Source organism: Macrobrachium rosenbergii, chromosome 58, assembly GCF_040412425.1.
Source record: "Macrobrachium rosenbergii isolate ZJJX-2024 chromosome 58, ASM4041242v1, whole genome shotgun sequence".
NCBI classification, from domain to species: domain Eukaryota; kingdom Metazoa; phylum Arthropoda; class Malacostraca; order Decapoda; family Palaemonidae; genus Macrobrachium; species Macrobrachium rosenbergii.
In genome coordinates, this window is record NC_089798.1 from 972,717 (window position 1) to 980,000 (window position 7,284).

A 7,284-nucleotide genomic window follows, 5' to 3' on the forward strand; every position below is an offset into this window, starting at 1 on the left:
GCAATAACTATAAGCTATATAAAGACTGGCTTTATAATAAATGACTTTCAAAGAGTTTGTTTTGTCATTGCTGCCTTAATAACGTATTGTTTTTTACAATAATTATCATAATGTCAGATATCTTCCTAATGCACGGCTTTTTAACAGTGATTTTATATCAGATACCTCTCTCTCTCTCTCTCACACACACACACACACATCATATATATATATATATATATATATATATATATATATATATATATATATATATATATATATATATATATATATATATATATATATATATATATATATATATATATATATATATATATATATATATATATATATATATATATATATATATATATATATATATATATATATATATATATATATATATATATATATATATATATATATGAATATATATACATATACACATATATATATATATATATATATATATATATATATATATATATATATATATATATATATGTGTGTGTGTGTGTGTGTGTGTGTGTGTGTGTGTGCGTGTATATATATTTGGTTTCATAAGTGATGGCTTATACTAGCTTATCTCTAGAATCTGTCTTTATGGCAGGTAGCTGTAATGTAATTCGTTGCATAATGATTGATATTATAATTGCATGGGTAATAAAATAGACTATATAATAAGGTTGGCATCATAACTGCTAGACCAATGATGGCTGTTTTCAAAATGGCTTGGCTTCGGTTGAGTGGCCTCATGACTTGCAGTTCTGCCAAAGGTTGTTTTATAATGAGCAGGTTTGTGTCAGCTGGGAGTTTTTTTAATGACCCCGATCGTAAATGCTTGCCTTCCTCGGGCTGTTTATAATTTGTTTCTTTATAATTAATGATGTTTCGAAATGTGTCTTTGTTATGGCTGGCTTCATTAATGCTGGTTTTACAATGCTTAGTTTTATATCTGCTGGCTTTATGATTATGGAAGTTATCATGGACGGCTTTATAACTGAATGTTCTGTAGTTCATAGCTTTATAACAATGATTTGAATTAACTCTATATTACTTGAAGCCTTTTTACTGGCTAAAGACTTGGGTAAGAGCTAATAAATATTTGGATTTCCAGCTACTGAATTTATAATACCTGTATAATGGGGACTTTAAAATGCTAGAATTATATCTGGTTGTTTCATAAGGACTGATTTCATAATTTGTGGGAAAATAAGAGCTGTCGGCTTTACAAATGTCGGATCTGTAACTGACGGCTTTCAAAAGGATGAGTTGACAACTTTTGTCCCTCATTGTAAGGTCTTATAAAGGCTGGCTTAATAATTTATGATTGATAATTGGTGAATTTTTAAGTTTATATAAATGTGAGCCCATAGAGTTTAGATACTGTGACTAAACAGTATAGTAGGGCAACTCATTTAGAAAAACTCCCAATAACATACACACAGCAAGTACTAATCAACTTCAAATCATATATTACGTTGTAAATAAAATATTAATAACAAAACGATAGATATGTGGAATTCTCTATTGCTAAGGAAAAGTTATGCCCCAGTTTTTCCAGACTCTAACATCATTTATTTTAGGCCAAAAATATCCAGGAAGAAATCCGGCAACAATTCCGCAATTCATTTACTGTCAAGAGACGCTAACCGGAGAGAGAAAATAGTTATTCCTTTTTCTCAGCCTTGTAAGAAACTATCGTTGGACACATGCGTTGTCAACCTTTTCCCGCGATGTTGTCGACTGGAAACAATATACAGGAACACTGATTTTATCGTAATTGCAATCGTCAACATCCAAATGCTAGAACAATTTTTTTTTCTTAGAATGGAATACCGGCTCTAGATTGATGTTTCATCATCAGCGGTCCCAAAGCTATTTGCACAATGAGTCTCTGTTTAATTCTGGTTGCCTCTGCGATAAAAATACAACCTCAAAGTATTCCCCTCTAACCCCTGAAGTACCAACCACATCAAATGCCCACAGACAACGTCCTTTTCAAAATGTGCATTGTTATTATGTACCTATCTCCAATATCGCATCATTCATACTTCTCTCATAGCCGTGAACTCATAACACTGAAAAAATTTAGTGTTTTACCACTGCCACCACCTATTATCCACCCCCCCAACAAACCATATGGACGAGAGACACTTATCGCGAAAGGTTGGCACTGGTAGCTGTGGCCTTTAGGACCCCTCTCTCTTTCACTCTCTCAGGCAAATCTGGCTTCCCTTTTCCTCCCGAATACTCTGCCCGTTTCTCTCATAAAGCTCTGTTCGTATTTCTAAAGTTTGTGTAAATCAAAACTTAGTCTACAAAAATAAAATTTATTATGCAAATCTAACAACATGGCATGTAAAATTAAATTATTTATGATAGTAAAACCCACACCCCAGAAAGCAATGATTAAACAGTTGCAAGAAAACATAATGTGCGGGGATTAATTCCTGTCTCCCACTAAGTCACCTAACAGTTCCACATTAATTCCAAGTCTCTCCCCAAATAACTTTTCATGTCTATATTGTCACCAGTTCATTTTAGGTGGGTAGGCTAATATGCAACGACTGATTTTGGTTCCCACCCAAAACATTATGTAAGAAACAGAACCATCTCCCATTAAAAATCAGAACTCATTCTGTTCATATTACACAGAAATACATACTGAAAGGAAACAAAGAAATAATCACTGGGAGTTAAACACTAGAAGTTAATCACTGGAAAATTAATAATTTTCTAAGTTAAACACTTACCCTTTTAGCAAAAATGGAATCCCGATCCCAGAGTGTTTCAGCAAGTCTTACTGGCTTTGCTCCTCTAAACCGAATGAATCGCCTTTCACAAGAGCCCTTGACAGTTAGCCATTTTCACGATATACAAACACATCTAGAAATCCGACTAAAACTGGGCAAAGGTTCTAGAAGCTGTGATCCAGAACAGTGATGGAAAGTTCCCCCGCCTAACCTGTCGCTGACATCTATTGTATCCAAAGATTACTGCACTAAAGGTGCTGAATTAGCAGATGCCCAAGTAATATAACTTCCACAAGTGAGATCACTGATTATTGCAAGAGTTTGTATGTCACAAGCACGTACACAAATACCCAAGTACACAAGTACACTCATGTCTGTACAAAAAAACAGATTTATATAATATCATACTTTTTAGGCACTTGAGTTTATCAGGCTTCAAATCTTCCTCATTCAGTAACTTCTAACTTAAAAGAAACCTGTACTGGATATTATTGTTACTAAACATTTGAAAGATTCAAATCCATTTTCCATACAATACCATTTCATTCCTTTGTGCATACTCTGCCCTCATTACTACTGTGTCCCTTATATTTATTTTGAGGTACATCTCTCTAGATATGATGTATTCTATTGAGCAAATTTCGTTTGTTTTATGGTGTTTTCTTGATTAAGCAGCGTTAATGGCATGCTCTAGGATTTTTACATTTCTGTTGTCACTCTAATCTAAATGTTATATACGACCACCGACCTTTTTTTTTTTTTTTAAATCCATGACAAGGGTAAACATCCTGACATTTACTGAAAACTCATGTAACAATATCCCAATAACATTAATTTTTCATCTACTTCCTTCATGGATGATTTTAATTAGTTTTATGGAGTTAATACGAATGACATAGTGACACAAGACCTTCCATAATATTGGTCAGTTGACATTGCCAAATACATCTTGTAATCAACAAAAGCCGCCAGAACGGGATTGTTAACTTCCATAAACAGTGCATTAACACTCCTGTCCTTTAAACTTCTTCATCGGTTTCTATATCCAGCCTGTAAAGAATAAGTATACTGAACAATTTCATTACAAGAGGCGGAAGTGTGAAGCCTTTATAGTTATCACATTCATTCAGGTCACTTGTCTTTGGTACTTTCCTTAAGAATTTCTGTTCCCTATTACCAAGATTTGCTTCCTCATTCCAGGTTGTGCGAAACAGTTCAATTAATATTGTAAATGCAATTTTCAAGGCTGTATATTTAGAAAAGCAGAACTCTTAGCGTATTCTGAATTATAACACAAAAAGGATGGAATAACTGAAGTGCAAACAACTTGCCAGCGAAAAGATATGCGTGATAGGTACATCTTAGTCAACAAAAGTAGTAAAAAAATTTTTAGAAATGAATTAGTGTCTTAAAGATTATTAAGGTTCATTACTCACTTCATTTTGAGTAGAAAACTCTTAAAAACAACGTCAGTAATAGCAGCGACCATTCCTAAATCCGGTCAATGGATTGCGTCATTCGTCTTTCATCTGAAGTTCAGGAATTTCAATAATTAGTTTAAACTTCAGTGATATCGTGTCAACTGTTTCAAAGGTATATTTTCACTTTTTCTTAGTCTTTGTCTAATGCTTTTAATTATTATTTTACTATGCTGTGAATTTTTTTATATAGATTATCAATTATTCGGTAAAAATTTGCTGCTGGTAATCTAGCATAAAAATAAAATATATGTTATTTCATTTTCTCTCCGATGGTCTTCCGTATAAAGGAAAGTATTCCTGCACTTAGGAACACCAGGAGGAGCACCTGCTACTATTGTTACACCGGGAAAAACCTTAGCTATTAATAAATAAGTCCAAGAAAAGATTCATGATCAGTAGCATATTTTGATCTGGGTTATCCGGAAGAGCTTTAATTATATCACTGCCTGCAAGAATAGTGCTATGATGAATATCTCAAAGACAAACTCATGCAATTGAAATGTCAATATCCAAAACCTTTTATGTGTAGTGGCACATAAAATGATGCTGTGGTAAGCGTTTACAGCAGTGATTCTCAAACTGGGTGCCGTGGCATCCTGGGGTACCACAGACAGTGCCTAAGGGGTGCCGCAAGATTGTCATGAATTTTTGTCTTGGCTACATCATCTCAATGAACATTTGTAAAAAAAAAAAAAAAGTTTGCAGAAGTCTTCATATAATTATTATCAGTTTCTAATATATTAACATTATATATATATATATATATATATATATATATATATATATATATATATATATATATATATATATATATATATATATATATATATATATATAAATATATATATATATATATATATATATATATATATATATATATATATATATATATATATATATATATATATATATATATATATATATATATATATATATATATAAATATATATATATATATATATATATATAATATATATATATATATATATATATATATATATATATATATACATATGCTTAAAAGGTGATTATAATTTTTTTATGTTATTCTGCATTCATAACGCTTAAGTTTATCTAATTCTTCTGATATGCTCTATGTTTGTACAGTATATATCTGCATGTAGTACCGTGTGCTGATTGTGGTTGGAGTATGGATAATAATTTTATTCATTAAATAAGAGGTTAATTCATGCGATATGGTGGGATGGTGAAGAAGGGGTGCCACGGTAATGATTACATTAGTTAGGTGCCATCACTAAAATAGGATTGAGAACCGCTGGCTTACAGTATTTTGTGGGGATGGGGTTGGACCACTGGCTGTAATGCGTATTCCTTTTTAATTAAGGCTCTGATCCTACATTAATTGGGTGGCACCGCTCAGATGATTCGGTTCCCTTGGGAGACATGAGAATGCCTTCGCCATAATCTCATAATGCGTCTGGATATCTTCCCTTTAAACTAAAGAAATTTTGATTGCAGTTTTTCTGCTGGTATGTTTGTGCCGATATTGAAAATGAATTTTCACTAGAGGCCTAATCATAGTCTTCAGCTCCATTCATTTGTGCAATTCTTGTGGGTCAACCATAACATTATTTGATTTACAAATGAGCATTATTCTCTTTTTCTGTCTGTTCCATATAACACTTATTGCAGAATAAATATGCGTTTAGGGTAGTCTTAGGCAAGGTTTCTTAACCTCCTCAAATCATACTATGAAAACGAAGACATTTGTGTATGTACACGCATCTTGCAAATCAACATTAATTTTGCTTCTAACGTGGTTGATTGGCTGGAATAGCTGCATGGACAGCTGGTTCTGGTCCAAGCTGCTGTGATTCTATCCTTTTATGATGATTCATGCTTCACTGTCAGAGATCCTGTCAGGGTAAAAAGTTTCAAATTAATCTGATAATAAGGAACTAAGTGCTTTGGCGCTAACATTTTAGGGTTTTTGTTATGATTATCACAAGTTCAAGTTGGGAAATGCTAAGACTTTCATGCTTAGCTTTCCCAAACGAAGTTTGACTGAACCCCTCGCAACAAACTTTATTAGAATGATTAAGAAATCCTGAATTGCTTTATTTACGCAGTGCTACTACAGCATCTATCACATTCGTGTAAAGAGGTCGGTGAAATATTACATATGAAGACTCTTTCCTACAGTGTAATATAAATGTATTTGCCTGATCTGGGGTTGGTTTAATTGCAATGCAAATTTTGTGCATCAGTGAAAATCCCGAGTACTATAGTTAATGCCTGCGATTCACCCATCACTTGATCACAATACTCTTTTCAATTCTTTAAAAACGAATGAAAAGTCAAGGGACTCTATCCCCTTACTGATGTTTTTCCTGGAACTTCACACAGCCTCGGCCAGTGTTACATTGCCACTGAAAGTTGCACTTCACTTAATTCAGTGTTTCATAAATGATTAATTCTATTCAATTTCGATTCCATGAGATGACGTAATGTTCCGTTTTAGGTCTGGGGTAGGAGTATAAATGAACCAAGTGCGTGTGATTAGGCACATCTTAGGGATCTTTCATAGATAGCGACCACCAACAAAGTTCGAGGTTCGTTATCTAGAACTAATATTTCTTGGGGGTCATTATCTTTATGATATTTACAGTCTTTTGTTTATGTTTTAACGGAAATCCCCAACGGGCTTGTACTAAACACGCTGGAAAGGTGGATACATACCTTGTTAAAACCCGTGAGGATCAGTATCTAGGAAAGATCCCATATTAGATATGAAAGAGCTCAAAATAGTCATTCCAGGAAGCAAAGCTAATTGCAAATCCTTGAATAGAAATGTTTACAATGACAAGTTAAAAATGAGCCGAAGTTTATTAGGCGCAACCGAGTTTTCTGTACATCGTATAATCAAGGCCACCGAAAATAGATCGATCTTTCACGGGCCGTTAGTGGCCTATCCTATATCGTTGACAGAAGCACGATTATGGCTAACTTTAACCTTAAATAAAATAAAAACTACTGAGGCTAGAAGACTGCAATTTCGTATGTTTGATGATTGGAGGGTGGATGATCAACATACCAATTTGCAGCCC